Genomic DNA, 16975 nt, shown 5'->3' with positions numbered 1-16975 from the left:
ATCGTAATAATATAAGTATAAGGGTTGAATTTTAACTTTTAAAATTCTAAGGGTTGGAACTAAAGTTTTTAACATGACTTTACTTGTTCCAAAACTTGAGGGCAAGTTTTGTAAACTTTCTAAACTTTTCATTTCTTGTAACTTATGAGTTTATTAGAGTAATTAAAATAAAGACTCTTCATTTTTCTAACTCTTGTGTTCTTTTAATGGTTTTAACTCAAGTGACTTTTGGTTTTCCATAACTTGAGGACAAGTTATGGACTCTATTAAAACACATAATGATCAAGAATTAAACTACCACATATGTTACAAATAATTCCTCTGATCATCTAAACATCATAAGATCAAGAACATGAACATGAACACTTTCATGAATCGAAACTACACTTAAAACTTTGTAATTTTGATAACTAGTTGTTGTAAATGGATTAGCAAAGACATTACACCATCTAAAACAAGTTTTCAAGTACCAAAACAGTTTAGGGTAATGTTTCTAGTCCATTTCCAGCAACTAAAGTCGAAAATCTGCACTCTGTGGCTCCTACTCGCCGAGTGCATGAACCTACTCGGCGAGTAGCTTGAAGATACAAGTGAACTCGGCGAGTTCATCAGGCAGACATCAAGTTTTTCGACTTTTTTTCACTTTTAAGAACAAATAACAAACAAACAAGCCTAGGCTCTGATACCATTGAAGGGTTTTGAGCATTCTAACTCTTCCTAAGTGTACATGCAACCCTAATAACCTTAGATCTATGTTTGTCTAATTATCAAGCAAAGTTGAATTCCAAGGTTATATTCCTATCTAGCATACATGGGGAACAATTTCTAACTTGAATGAAAGATAGAATAACTTACCTTGTTGTTGCTTATGTTCCTTGAAACCTTGTGAGCCTAGCACCCCAAGTGTGATGCCTCAAATGCTTCACAGAACACCAAATGCTCTTGGAAAGACTTTTGAGAGAATACACACTTCTTGAAATCGGCCTAGCCCTCTTGTTTCATATGTGTAGCCGATTTTGGTGGATAACGGGATCCTTATATAGTGTTGACACATCTAGGATTACACCATGTAAACCCTAATGTGTCATGACTCTTCATTTCCATGAGCCATGGGTTTGCAACTCCCATGGAGCATCCTATGTGTAGAACCCAACTTGATAATCCATGGAGCCTCTTAGCCCACTATACAAGATATGAATGATTTACATAATCAACCCATATATTTAATTAGTTATCTTTTGATCACTTAATTAATTCCAAATTTATTCTTTGATCAAACTAATCAAATAATATTATTAATATATTAGAACTTATAATATATTAATAATCTCCAAGAGTTATTCCTCTCATTTAGTCTATCCAATTGAATGGTGCCATGCAACCCAAATGGATCATGCCGGGTCGGGTCAAGTACTAACCAAAAATAGTTATGGACTTAGACACCTTATCCAACAATAACATCCCAGTTACTGGTGTGTTTGCATATGTCAATGTGTAACCGACTCGCAACTACAACTCACAAGTTTCCATTTTAAGCATATAAGATATTATCGTCTCACAATCACTCGTGATAAAATCCATGAAGTGATTTAGATGAGCATGGGTTGAATCCAATACTCGAATCTTATTCCAGGAGTACTCATGAATACTGTAGCAAAATTGTGCTATGACTAAAACACCTCTACAAACCCACTCATGATAGTGTTGCCTCAATACCCACTTCCAAAGTATTATCCACTGTGGATGGTTTGAATAACCTAGTTATTCGGGAACTCAAAACATGCAAAGTGAGACATAAGAATAATACTAATCCTATATGGCCCAAAAACTTTTGAATGCCATATTGATTACTCATTATTCATTCTATAGTGTTTCGATTTATCAACCTAATACTTGAATTAAATAATAGCTATGTCGTGTTCTAAGCATGCACACTATGTTTGTCTATGGTCCTGACTTTGTGAAATAGATCAATTGAAAAACATTACAATGATGCTCATTTCACAATTCCAAATCTTTATTGTAAGTGTAAGAATTCCAAATTCTTGTCACTGCTAAACTATCATGTAATGCAGCCTTTGTGATGTCATGGTACCAAAAGCTGCAAAGACTTGACCAACGATATTACTAAACATTCCACTGGAGATTGTTAACAAAACAATTCCAAGGAAGCGAAGTCTTAAATTCAAAATATATTCCTTTGAATATCCTTCTTGCATTAAGTTTCCTAATCTTACACATATTTAAAAATAACTTCCACTTATAGAAACATTTCCATATTCCCATTTTGACTATCACTTCTAAACAAGAGTTGCCTCTTTTCAGAATATGTTGCTATGGTCCATCCGTTTTACACTTCCAACTACAAGCGACCAATCCTTGGTGAACCTTAGATTGTCATTAATAGTTGTTAACTACTTTAGTCATAGCCGGTTCTAGTCCTTTTTCCCTCTTAATGCCCTATGCATTTGGAAAATTAGAACACAAGAATATTATAGCATCTACAATCGATCCTATACCCGAATGCATATGGGACGCGATTCATAATGTCTAACATAAAGACATGATATTTGATTAGTCTTTTTCTATTATATTTCTATTTTCCATGCTCTCATAATTCAAATTATGAAGAGGGATGTCGTAATCATTATCAAATTTTGAGAACGCAATTATCATTTCCATATATAGAATTTCCTTATGTTGAACCATTCCAACATAACATTCATATATATTTGATTAAATTTGAATAAAAACTCAATATAAGCTTTTAGATTTTGAAATGAAGTATGAATTCCTCTCCCTTAATTATAGCAACACAACTTTTTCAAACCCTGCATCTTTCCAAATTGAAACTTTTGTTTTCTATAGTTTACATTGCAAACTTGCAACACTTTCCATAATAATTATGCTCCCACTAGCATAATAATTATTATCTGACCAACATTACACTTCTGCTCCTACTAGCTTTGACATGTATTCAGAAATCATATGGACTTCTAGAAATCAATACTTATTGACTTTCTTACCAAAGTTTAGATTTCTGATACGAGATGCTTCAACAAGACTTTATCTAGGCTTCTCAAAATTATACACCTTTCCATAGAAAGCTCACATATGTGTCTTAGCAATTTTAGAACTTACAACAATAAGTCTCAAATTTTTAGACCCTTTGCCATTTCTCATAATTTGGAATTATGAAGAGGGATGTTGTAATTATACTTGAATTGGAGAATGCAAATAACACAATTACTAACAATTTAAAATCTACATAGTGAAAGAGATTCCTCACAATCATCTTCTTGAATTTGAGAGAAACCTTATGACACTTAGATTTTATGGTATATGTGGTCCTATCAATGTGAATTTGTCATAACCATAATCACAAGACACTATTAGAGACAAATCCAAACTCATATGGAATGAACTTGTTCAATCTTAATTTCTTGCCACCTGGCAGCACAATGGCCTACCATTGCTTCTATGTTGTTATGCAAACAATTGAGAACTCATAGAACTCACATACAAAGCCAACTTTAACAGTAATAGGCACCGAAACAAGAATATATGTCAACATGACAGATTACAAACCTCAACGCGTGTGCTTGTGATTAACAATAGGTTCACTCTTGATTAGTTCTTGAAACTTTCAAGATCTTTAAGACTCCCCCGGACCTCTTGAAATATAAGATTCACTTTGTTAAGGAACATTACTTGACAAACAAACATATAGGAGTTACTGTGGATTCTAATGAAGACTAACACTTCACACAATTGATGTTAGTTGGTCTTTGTCCTTACCAAGACATCACAACTTACAAATTTCAAATGTACAATAGGAAGAAACATTTTACTCTACATCTGACGGGTGTTTTAAACCTTCCTTAAGATTATGTCACTCAAGGCACAATCTTGGAGTATGACTCTAAGGCTCGATTTGGAATGAAGTACGACTCATCTTCTGGATTTAACCATTTTAACAATTCTGGATTCCTCTTCTTAGCCATACAAATGCACTAAGATATCCTTAGAGGGTCAATAGTGATGTGGTTTTCCATAATCATTAAGATGATCATAAAACACGATACTAAAGTACTCTCTCACCTTTTCAGATTGGAGAAACATCTATCTTTCTGCCTAATTTGATTCTTCTTATTCGTTCTGCTTCACATTGAAATTTTTGCAATGTTCAAAATTATACTTATACTTATAAGTATAACCATATTTACTAAACTTTAGTAAATCATGACGAACAGTCTTATCGTTCTTTGTAGTGGACCTGACCAGTGCATATCTAGTTTACCCGATCCCCTAGTCCTTCACTTGACACACGGATACATGTGAACAACGAGTTAGTCTTTATTTACCAAATATGAAAATTCTAATTCACCAAACAATACAAGTTTCATGATTCCAAGTTTCTATCCAACTAAAACATGGTTGATGAGAATCTTTCCTTATTTGGCAAATTCTCGACACTACCACAAATGAAAGTATCAAATTCATATTGCTAACATAGAAACATACAAACATCAATTTTCACAAATTCCATTTCAAGGAGATATAATAAAATAAAAACAAAATTTTATTTATTTATAAAATGCGGAATTTTTTTTCCTTACCATGCAATTTCTAAACAGTATATCATAACTCTTAAGTAGTAGCTCCAAAATCCGATCATCGAACCATGCGATTGAAATCCATCTTTGCGACCAGATTCATCATACTCTTCCTTTAATCTTTCTTCCTTTTGCATGAGCCTACAGAAAATCAAAATGCAACCTAGTCACATCATGTATTAAGAATCAACAATAAGGAGATTAATAGAGTCAGACTGTAGACTTACCTGAAGTAGAGTCAAACTTTTTGATTCTACCAACTCTCAGATCTTTCAGGTAGTGAGGGAAGATTTTCTTACAATTTGCCTTCAAATGGTAGTAGAAAGAAATGGCTTCTTTTGCATTGACACATGAGATAATCACAAACTTGGACTTTCTCTTTACCATTTGGTCAGTCGGGTTGACTATGGCCGATCCCTTTCCATTGGGAAGAGAAAACTTTTCTGGACTTCCAATGTTATCATTGCCAATGTCCATGGAAGTTTGAGAAGTAGATCATCCAATCAAATTTGTTTTTCTAGTGTGCCAAATTATTGTTGATTCAGCAGCAACAAGCAAATAGGTAAGATCAATAAGGGTCATGTCGTGGTATATTACATAGTAGTCCTTAATGAACTCACTATATGACTCGGGAAGTGACTGAAGAACCCAGTCAATAGCCAACTTCCTTAGGAACACAGCATCCAAAATTCTATGTCTGTCAATATGTGACTTCATATCGAAGATATGAGCATACACATACTTTCCATCCTTGTGTTTGCTATACAATAGGGACTGAGTCATCTCGAACTTTTCAAGTCTTCGAACTTGTGGGTTGGGGAGAATTATTGGAGGAGCTGGAGGAAGTGAATTATGATTTCCATTTCCACTAATGCACGACAAAGGGATTAATCATTCACCTTGATCGCCACGTGGGATATCATCTTTGAGAGGAAAGCTTGTTCCAAAAGATTTGGGATGACCTTAGTTGTTTGAACTAGACATCTACAATGGGAGAAATTCAAGTTAGCTGATTTAAGTCCTCAATATAACACCTAAATGAAATATTTATGCTAGAACGAACACAATAGTTTACAATTCAGAAGAGGGATCCCGTAATCCTATTGCAAAATATTTAAAGGTAGGTAAATGACGATTTACCAATTTCCACCATGACAAACGAAATTGATTATTAAGTTTTAAATGGATTGAAACTCCTATATCCTTTGAGATTCACTGAATTTTTCAATTGCATATTTAAATCTCGATTGTGCCCTTCAAGTTTGTGAGTGGGATGTCGAGGATCACAAAGATGGTGTGAATAACCTTGCAAATTAACTTGGTACACTAAATGTTACAACCACCTAATCAACGTGCCAGTTTACCACACACGCTCCATTGATCTATGATTAACATCAATCTACCCTTTGTCACGCACTGTTAGTCCCAGATTAGTGTGTTGGTTAACCAGACATGCTCCACTAACGACTTAACAAGGTGTAAGGTGTAGTTTCATGGGTTAGCAACAAATTCGCATTTTCGTGAGTAACTAATATTCAAAATTTATAAATGTTTAGTTACATAGTATTTCATTATACTTTTAACGAGAATTTAAATGTCCTGTCAAACTCGTTTGGATAACGACCCTCCACCAGTCAAGGATGCGGTGGGTGAGAGTGGACACCCATTAAATTGCCATTTTAGAGGAAGTAACCTTATACCCCCTTATAGACCGACTTTGTGAATGAGGCCTACTAACGGGAAGACTGACTTTACTCTGATACATACATACATACGTATATATATATATATATATATATATATATATTACCAAACCTATAGTAATATAAATAAAGTATAAGGGTTGAATTTTTAATTTTTAAAACTCTAGGGTTTGGAACTAAAGTATTCAAAAGTGAAACTTTACAAATTCCATTTTGTAGGGAGTAAGCAAATTATGATGAAATTTAAAAATGAGACTTTTCACTTTCCATAACCTGAGCACAAGTTATGGATTTCTTCAAAAACATTTAGATCAAAAATTGCAACTAAGAAAATCAAACAATTTGTCACTAATCTAATTAAACTCATAAATTAAGATAATTCATATCAAACAAGTTTCAAGAAATTAGCCTAAACACATAACATAATACAAACCATGAAACTTTGACAATTATCTTTTATTTGATTGAGAATAATCATTACCATGACAACAAAATCAGATTTTATGAAGTAAAACATTTTATGGTAATGATTCAAATCCAAAACAGGCCAATAAAACATCAAGTAGAGTGGAAAACAATCCTAGGCTCTGATACCACTGATGGGTTTTAGTATAATACAACTTCCTATGGTGCACATATGTGACAACTTGAAATTTATATCTTATAAGAAACCCTGCATTCTATCAAAGTCAAACTTTCAATTGCTAAATTCTAGCACTTTTGGAGTCAGTTTGAGTGTTCTAAAGCCCAGTACTGCAAGAGATAACTAGAAAGAGGATACTTTAGTTTAAAGTATGCAACATTTAAGTTCCAAAACTCCAAGAGTTCGGAGTTTACGGCCCAAATCGTATTGGGGCCGTAATCCCTAAGGACTATATAAGTGACACTTAGCCATTTTTGTCATTTTTAACTATTTTCAAGTCATTAACCTCATTCTCTCTCAAGTATCATCACTAGATCTTCAACTCAATAAGTATTTTATTCCTTGATTAGTTAATAGACTTCATTATCTAGTGTTTGTGAATGATTTCATCCATGAAATCTCTTCATTTGATTAATAATCAAGTGTTCTTCATTTCACCAAGAACACCAAGAACACACACTAGTGTTCTTGAGCCTTAATCACCCTTTGATGCTTCTACATTGTAAGTACTCTTGTCTTAGGTTGTTCTATGCTTAATTCAATTAGATTACACTTAGAATTCATCAAGAAATCATGATTAAAAGGAAGTTTACGACCAGGGAACCTCCTTGGGCCATAAACTCTATTTAAGGGTCCAAATGAGCCCTAATCTCTTCTCAAGCCTTAGGATCAAGTCTAGACCACTTCTATCGTATGATAGGGACCTTAAACTTTGATTTGGTACAAAATACCATGAGTTTACAGTCATAAACTCATGGGGAAATGGTCCCTAGGCTGTGAACACTAGTTAGTGGTGCAATGGTGCCACCTTTCCTTCCTAGGACTTAGACTTGATCATAGGACACTTCATATTGACTTATAAGACCTTAAACCACAACTTGATACTTACTACCATGAGTTTACAGCCGTAAACTCGTGAGGAAATGGTCTTTGAGCCGTAAACTCATGTGGTTCATACTATATGGACCATAAACTCCCAAGTCAGGCCCTACACCCCTTATATGCAATCCTAAGTGGTTTAGCACTTCAGTACAGGTGTTTCCTAGTCCCTAAGGTTGTTCCATTACCTACTTTTTTTGTTATAAACACTAGTTGTAAGCATATATGTGTCATTATATGTTAACTAGTATTCGTGTGTGCTCAAGTCCTCACTTGACACATAGCATCCTTTACCGATCTTACATTCGCATCACTCATCTCAGGGGAGTTCATACCCCTTAAACTTATCTTTAAAATGATTTTAAATGCTTGTACAGGGGGGGGGAATACAAGTAGAAAACATGCTAGTTATAAGATCAATCACATGTGATTTATAACTGTGTTTGAAACAAGGATTTCATATACTTCAAACTTTGTTTCAAAACAAACTACTTTTAAATCGTTTTATAAAATGACATCAAGTGATTGTTTATTTATTGTTCAAAACTCTTTAAATGTGTTACAAAACATCTTTTTAACTTATATATATTGTCAAAAGCATGTCTATATATGTATAGTTATATACATAATTTTTAAAGGACTTTGAACTACTAGCTCGCGTTATTTCCTTTTCCTTGTTTGGAAGTGGACTTAGGGTATCGGTCAGTTGTCTAAAGGTCGTCTAAATATTAGATATATATTTTGTATCCATATGTGGACATCAAAGTTCTATTCAATCAGTTAAGTACCTTTGGGTAGCAAAGGTAAACATTCATCTATTTATATACATAACCTACTAGTAAACTATAATAGGTATAGTTTACGAGAATACTATCATATACAAGTACTATAACAGATAATATTATAATAGAGATTACTATAATAGAGAATACTAGACAAAGAATACTATAACATAAAATACTATACAAAGGATTTTATACACAAAATACTATACATAGAATTCTATTACTATAACAAGATTCAGAGATAACACAATGTGTGATACTACTTCTTGACACATCGACCATTTCGTTATGTATCGTTTTGTAACAAAAATCTCCTGGAGGGAGAGTGTGAGTTTGAGTATAGATCTATACTGGATTGACTATCCTACACCTTTGTTGTTCGCTACAGTGGGACTTGCAAGTCTACGGGTGCTAAATGTCATTTCTTCCGACGTCTTTCATTGTCGTGTTATAGTCAGATTAGTATGGTAACAGTTATATCACATTTTTCCTAAATTAAACCATTGGTTTTAAGGTAGTTATTACTTCAGTCATTAATACAAATAATACTGCAATACACATGTACATTTTCCCATTATATTCAAATTGTGATCTCCTCACATAAAAGGGTAATATAAAACTATATTTTGGTAATGATAGTCATACTTGGGAAAAGCTTTCACTTTTACAAAAAGACAAACATACAAAACGGTCGGGTCTTGGTAGAAGACTACTTGTTATACAAGTAGAAATTATAGGATTTTCTAGGAGTTTTCAAACATATACAAACATATACATTGTTCAATTACAAACATTTTCATCAAACTTATACAAACATTGACACTAAAATACTTATGAACTCACCAGCATAAATGTTGATCTACGCTTTCAAAATAACATGTATTCTCATGTCACTAGTAGACAGGTACCGATGACCAGGTTTTGAGAAGACGGAGCATCTTCATAACTCGTGTTTTATTTTGATTATTCCTTGTTGGTGTCTTATTACTATTAAAGAACACACTTGTATGAAATTATACTATTAATGCAATGGATGATGTTTTTTCTTATTTACTACTTTGCATTGTTATGATACTGTACATGAAGTCCTCCGCCCCAAAACGTTTCCTCCGTTCTTGGTTTTGGTGTGTTACAGATTGGTATCAGATCATCGTTTATAGTGAATCGAGTATATCAACCCAGAAGTGAGCTCAGGGATGTATGGTCAGTCATGGGAATACATATCCTGATCAACTATGTTAGTCCAAGAAGTGATTAGCATATGCCGAGAATGGTTGTGATGTATCAACAAGTCTAAGAACTTACCAACACCACTACAATGAGAACATTAGAAAATAACATAAACTTAAATTACTATAGGAGTATTTTGTGTTACTATAATTACTTAATTTAGAACTAAACGGGTCCTTATTAGTATGCCAATAGTTGCTGAGTGGATACACTACGGTTATATGTAACTATGGTGGCATAGAATTAGAATCTGTGATCTTTGCTTTACCTCCTGTTCCTTGTTTGGTTGTGGACTTAGGGTTAGGATCACTTATTCGAAGGTCTATCCTGCTTTGATTACATATGACTGCTATGCACTACACAGACGTTGGAGTAACTAATAAGGATCACTTATGATTATTTTAGTTAGTACGCCTATTAATTATTTCTTATACATCTCTTCTCCCATAGATTTCATGGCTGGATTCCATATCCCCGGAGACCCGTACTTCCCAAATTAGGACAATGCTGGATGATTGGATGACGAGCTAGAAGATGACCATCCAATCCCTTTGGATGATCACCTCGCAGAAGGCTTTTCGGATGGTTCCGACTCCGAACCAGAAGTCAACAACCTACCTCTAGTAGTTCAGAACCCAAACCTCAACCCCCGACTTGCATTTCAAGGTCCCATAACCTTGTGGGCAACAAAATTGAATCGCTGGAGTGATGAGCAGGGTCAACCATTAGCCTTCAATGGAGATCGAATCTTTTACAATCTCGGTGAAGGAGGCTCTGCGGACCGAGTCCTGCCCATTATGGTCTGCAGGGTTGCTCGGAATATTGAGCAAGGTAGAGCAGCTATCGGCCGAGTCGTGGAAATTGACGCTAACTTTGGTGTTAACACGGTCTGCATTTGTCAACTCGAAGAAGGCATGGAAAGGACTAGAAGGACCAATGAGACTCTGCAGCAACAATTAGCTACATCCCGCGCTGCGGTTATAGAACTTCGAGTGCGTCAGAGAGCTCATGAGTGACATCTTCAGGACGTAGTACGTCAACTGGCAGATCTGAGGGTTCACCCGAGGAATTCCCTTCACCAGTAGAAGATGTCGGACTCATCTTTTATTTTGTTTTAAGGAATTGACTTTCGTATCGGTGCTCTAGGTAGCACTTTTCTGTAAAATATTCCTGTCATTCAGGTACTTTAACTAGACTTCTAAGCTGTCAATGTTTTGCTACTTCAGATATGATGTAAGACCTACTCTTAGGTCAATTTTTCCCCAAACTCATTACATCCTTAATATCAATGATATTGGCAGTCAGCTAATCTTTCGTAGAAATGTTTGTTCAAATACATTCATTCTTGTGATTCTAGAACTCTATGGAACTCGTATTCTTATCTAGTTGTTGAGCTATGGCGATTTAGTTCATGGGACTCATTCATTTACGTCACTACTGAATTCTTATCATTATACTCATCTTTTGAACTTATAGTTCAAAGATGCCTCCCCGGAGGTCAACAAGGCGTAATCCTCCGATTACTCCAACTCAAACACCAACTCTTCCACAATTTGATACGACAACTCTTAATGTTGAGGTAGCTGTGACTTTTGCTATAGCCATGGCACAATATCACAACAACCAAGGAACTAGTGGAGGTGAAATAGTCATTCATTCCATGCAAGGTGACGTCGTCGTGTGCACGGGAGAGTGCACTTATAAAGACTTCGCCAACTGTAAGCCCCAAACCTTAAATGAGGTCGTGAGGTCATTGAGCTGTCGCAATGGTTCGAAAAGACGAAATCGATCTTTGAGATCTGTTCCTGTACTGAAGGAAGCAAAGTAAAATTAATTGCATGCACCTTCATTGATAGAGCCATGACATGGTGGAGTAGCCATGTCAAGTCACTAACCTTAATAGTGGCAAATGCTATGGGTTGGGAAGCTCTTAAAGGGCTGATGGTTGAAGAATATTGCCCGAGGGGCGAGGTTCAGAAGATGGAACCAGAATCTGGAGTTTGACCATGAAAGGCTCCAACATAGTGGCATAAACTGCCAGGTTCAGCGATCTGGTGGCGCTATGTCCCAATATGGTTCCCACTGAGGGGAAGAAGATTGAGAGGAACATTCGGGGGCTCGTGCCTCTATTTCAGGGGAATGGCTTAGCTTCAAACACCACTACTTTCGATAGTGCCAAGCGATTGGCACGGAGATTCATTGATCACGAAGTCCCTACCCCGACAACGGCAACAATCCTAGCTATCCCAGAACCCTCCAACGCCGCTGACAACAAGCGGAAGTTCTAGGATAACAAGAAGGGAAAATCAACACAGAACTCTGCCAAGAAGCAGCAAGTAGTGGTTGTTAATGCCGCGATTGTACCTACTACTACAACGCCAAGGAAGCCATATACCGGAAATTTTCCCAAGTGCAACAAATGCACTTTCCATCATAATGGTGTCTGTCGGGAAAGGTCGTGCGCTAACTAAAACAGAAAAGGGCACATTGCCCGATTCTGCGAGGCTCTGACACGGCTAATTAACCAAGTCCCCGACATTGGTGTGGGCCAGGCTTGCTACGATTGTGGAGAAGTTGGTCATTTCAAGAGGGATTGGTCGAAGGCAGGGAATGCCAGCGGAGTGGGAAGGATTCTGGCGTTATGCCACGGGGAAGCGGTAGGTGATCCTACAATAGTTACTGGTGCGTTTCTCCTCGATAATTCAAATGCATGTATTCTATTCGATAGTGGAGCAGAGAGAAGCTTCGTAAGCCAAAAATTTGTTCACTTACTTAAACAAAAACCACAAGCACTAGAGGAATCTTTCACTGTAGAAATGGCAACCGGGAAAACGGAAAGTACTATTGGCATATACATAGGTTGTACACTAACTCGAGATGGTCATTCTTTCCAAATACACCTCGTGTCGGTCTCAATTAAAAGTTTGGACGTCATAATCGGCATAGATTGGTTAAGTCATCGTCGCGCCGACATCATGTGCTTTGAGAAAGCAGTTTGTCTTAACCTCCCTAACAACGAAACTCTAGACATCTACGGCGATAAATCTAGTACGAACTTTCGCATCATTTCGTGTATCCAAGCTAAGAAGTGCTTGCGAAAGGAATATCATGGATTCCTTGCACACATCGTCGATACGAGTCAAGAAGTGAAGGAAATCAGAACATTCCAGAAGTACGCGACTTTCCCGACATCTTTCCAGAAGAACTACCGGGATTACCACCGCAATGCCAAGTTGAGTTCAGAATCGACTTAGTGCCAGGGGCTACTCCAGTAGCCAAATCTCCTTATCGCATGGCACCGGTAGAGATGCAGGAACTTTCCAATCAGCTTAACAAACTTCTGAAGAAAGTATTCATTAGGCCAAGCTTCTCACCACGGGGAGCACCGGTCTTGTTCGTCAAGAAGAAAGACAGATCATTTTGTATGTGCATCGACTACAGGGAACTCAACAAGCTTACCGTTAAAAATCGTTATCCTCTACCCTGCATTGACGATTTATTTGATCAACTTCAAGGAGCAAACTACTTCTCGAAAAGACATCTACGATACGGGTATCACCAGTTATGAGTGTTAGAGGAGGATGTTCCCAAGACAGCCTTCCGAACTCGTTATGGACACTACGAGCTTGTAGTGATGTTGTTCGGATTAACTAATGAACCAGTTGTTTTCATGGATCTAATGAATAGGGCGTGCCATACTTACTTGGATCAGTTCGTCATTGTCTTCATAGGTGACTTACTTATCTACTCTTGAAGTAAGGAGGAGCATCATCAACACCTACGAAGAGTCTTAGAAACATTACGATTGGAGAAGCTCTATGCGAAGTTCTCTAAGTGAGAGTTTTGGATTCTAAGAGTCCAATTCATGGGCCACGTTGTTAGTGAAGAGGGAATTCACGTGGACCCTTCCAAAATCAAGGCCATTAAGAACTGGTCAGCACCGAAGACACCAAAAGAAATTCGTCAATTTCTAGGTCTCGTTGGCTACTATTGCAGGTTCATATAGAACTTTTATAGCATTGCTAAGCCGATCACTACACTGATCCAGCAGGGCGTGGCCTTTGACTGGGAAGAGAAACAAGAGAAGGCGCTCCAAATGCTGAAGTGAGCCTTATGCACCGCGCCAATACTATCCCTCCCAAAAGGAATAGAAGACTTCATAGTCTATTGTGATGCATCAAACCAAGGGCTCGGATGTGTTCTGACGCAACGAGGTAAGATCATCGCCTATGCCTCAAGATAGCTGAAGACACACGAGGTAAACTACACCACACATGATCTTGAGTTAGGAGCATTTGTGTTTTCTCTAAAGATCTGGAGACACTATCTGTACGGTATGAAAAGCACTATCATTACAGACCACAAAAGCCTTCAACACATCTTTGATCAGAAGGAGCTCAACATGAGACAATGACGGTGGGTCGAGCTACTCAATGACTACGAATACGAAATTCGTTATCATCCCGGCAAGGCCAACGTAGTAGCTGACGTCCTAAGTCGGAAAGAATACTTTGGTCGTAGAGTGAAATCATTGACTACGACTATCCATTCACACTTGTACATACAAATTAAGGAGGCTTAGCTCGACGCTTTAAAACCTGAAAATGTGGCAACTGAATCCCTGAGAGGGATGGATAAGAACTTGGAAAGCAAGTGTGGCGGAGTGTTATATTTCATGGACCGAATGGACACCGAAACACGGTGGCTTCGGAGACGTGGTCATGACCGAGGTGCACAACACGCGATATTCCGTTCACCCAGGTTCATATAAGAGGTATCTGGATCTTAAAAAATTATACTGGTGGCCCAACATGAAAGCAGATATTGCTACCTTCGTGAGTAAATTCCTTACTTGCGCAAAGGTTAAGGTTGAATACCAGAAACCATCAGGTTTACTTCAGCAACCGAAGATACCACAATGGACATGGGAGTGGATTACTATGGACTTCATAACCAAGTTGCCCAAGACTACGGGTGTACTTGATACCATTTGGGTCATCGTCGACAGATTGACCAAATGCGCACATTTCCTATCAATGAAAGAGACTGACAAGATGGAGAAACTAACAAGAACATACATTAGGGAGATTGTACGACTGCATGGTGTTCCCATATCCATTATCTCTGATAGAGACAGTAGATTCACTTCGAGGTTATGGCAATCACTACAAAGTTTCCTAGGAATGAGGCTGGACATGAGTACAGCCTACCATCCACAGACCGACAGGAAAAGTGAGAGGACTATCGAAACCTTGGGAGATATACTGAGAGCCAGTGTGATCGACTTTGGGAAGGCATGGGATACTCATTTACCCCTTGTCAAATTTTCCTACAACAATAGTTATCACACGAGCATAAAGGCTGCTCCATTTGAAGCCATCTATGGCCGAAAGTGAAGATCCCCTCTGTGCTGGGGTGAGGTGGGTGACACCCAGTTAGCTAAAGGATGAGTTCCTGACAGCACTCTCATGGGTCCGGAAATCATATAGGAAACGACAGAGAAGATCGTTCAGATTCATGAACGATTGAAAGCCTCTAAAGGCTGTCAAAAAAGCTACGCAGACAAGGGAAGGAAACCTTCAGAATTCCAGGTGGGAGACCGAGTATATTTGAAAGTCTCACCCTGGAAGGGCTTGATACGCTTCGGAAAGCGTGGAAAGCGAAATCCAAGATACGTAGGGCCTTTCGAGATTCTTGCTAGAATCAGCCCTGTAGCTTACAAACTCAATCTACCGCGTGAACTCAGTAACGTACATCCTTCTTTCCACGTCTCGAACTTGAAAAAGTTTCTGTCCGACGAGACTCTTGTAATCCCACTCGGCGAGATTGAGATCAACGAGAGCCTCAACTTCATGGAAGAACCTGTGGAGATCATGGACCGAGACGTGAAGCAAACAAAACAAATCTGTATCCCGATCATGAAGGTTCGATGGACTGCCAAGCGAGGACCTTAATTCACATGGGAGCGCGAGGATCAAAGGAAACTGAAATATCCTCATTTTTTCACTTAGTTATTTGTAACTACTTATTTACTTAATCTCTAATTTCAGGACGAAATTCCCTCTAACAGGGGGATGATGTGACAACTCGAAATTTCTATCTTATAACAAACCCTGCATTCAATCAAAGTCAAACTTTCAATTGCTAAATTTTAGCAGTTTTAGAGTCAGTTTGAGTGTTCTAAATCCTAGTACTGCAAGAGATAACTGGAGAGAGGATACTTTAGCGTAAATTATGCAACATTTAAGTTCCAAAACTCCCAGAGTTTGTAGTTTATAGCCCAAATGGTATTGGGGCCGTAAACCCTAAGGATTATATAAGTGACACTTAGGCATTTTTGTCATTTTTAACCATTTTCAAGTCCTTAATCTCATTCTCTCTCAAGTATCATCACTAGATCTTCAACTTAGTAAGTATTTTCTTCCTTGATTAGTTAATAAACTTCATTATCTAGTGTTTGTGAATGATTTCATCCATGAAATCTCTTCATTTGATAAATAATCAAGTGTTCTTCATTTCACCAAGAACACCAAGAACACACACTAGTGTTCTTGAGCATTAAGCACCCTTTCAAGCTTCTACATTATAAGTACTCTTGTCTTAGCTTGTTCTATGCTTAATTCAATTAGATTACACTTATAATTCGTCACGAAATCATGATGAAAAGGGAGTTTACGGCCAAGGAACCTCCTTGGGCCGTAAACTCTATTTAAGAGTCCAAATAAGCCCTAATCTCTTCTCAAGCGTTAGGATCAAGTCTAGAACACTTCTATCATAAGCTAGGGACCTTAAACATTGATTTGGTAAAAAGTACCATGAGTTTATGGCCATAAACTCATGGGGAAATGGTCCCTAGGCCGTGAACACTAGTTGGTGGTGCAATGGTGCCACCTTTCCTTCCTAGGGCTTAGACTTGATCATAGGTTAGTTCATATTGACTTATAAGACCATAAACCACAACTTGATACTTAGTACCATGATTTTACGGCTGTAAACTCATGAGGAAATAGTCTTTGGGCCGTAAAGTCATATGGTTCATACCATATGGACCATAAACTCCCAAGTGAGGCCCTACACCGCTTATATGCAACCCTAAGTGGTTTAACACATCAATACAAG

This window comes from Lactuca serriola, chromosome 3 (assembly GCF_051521515.1).
Source record: "Lactuca serriola cultivar US96UC23 chromosome 3, Lser_US96UC23_V15, whole genome shotgun sequence".
NCBI classification, from domain to species: Eukaryota; Viridiplantae; Streptophyta; class Magnoliopsida; order Asterales; family Asteraceae; genus Lactuca; species Lactuca serriola.
The sequence above is the reverse complement of the archived record's forward strand: the minus strand, read 5'-3'. Positions refer to the sequence as shown.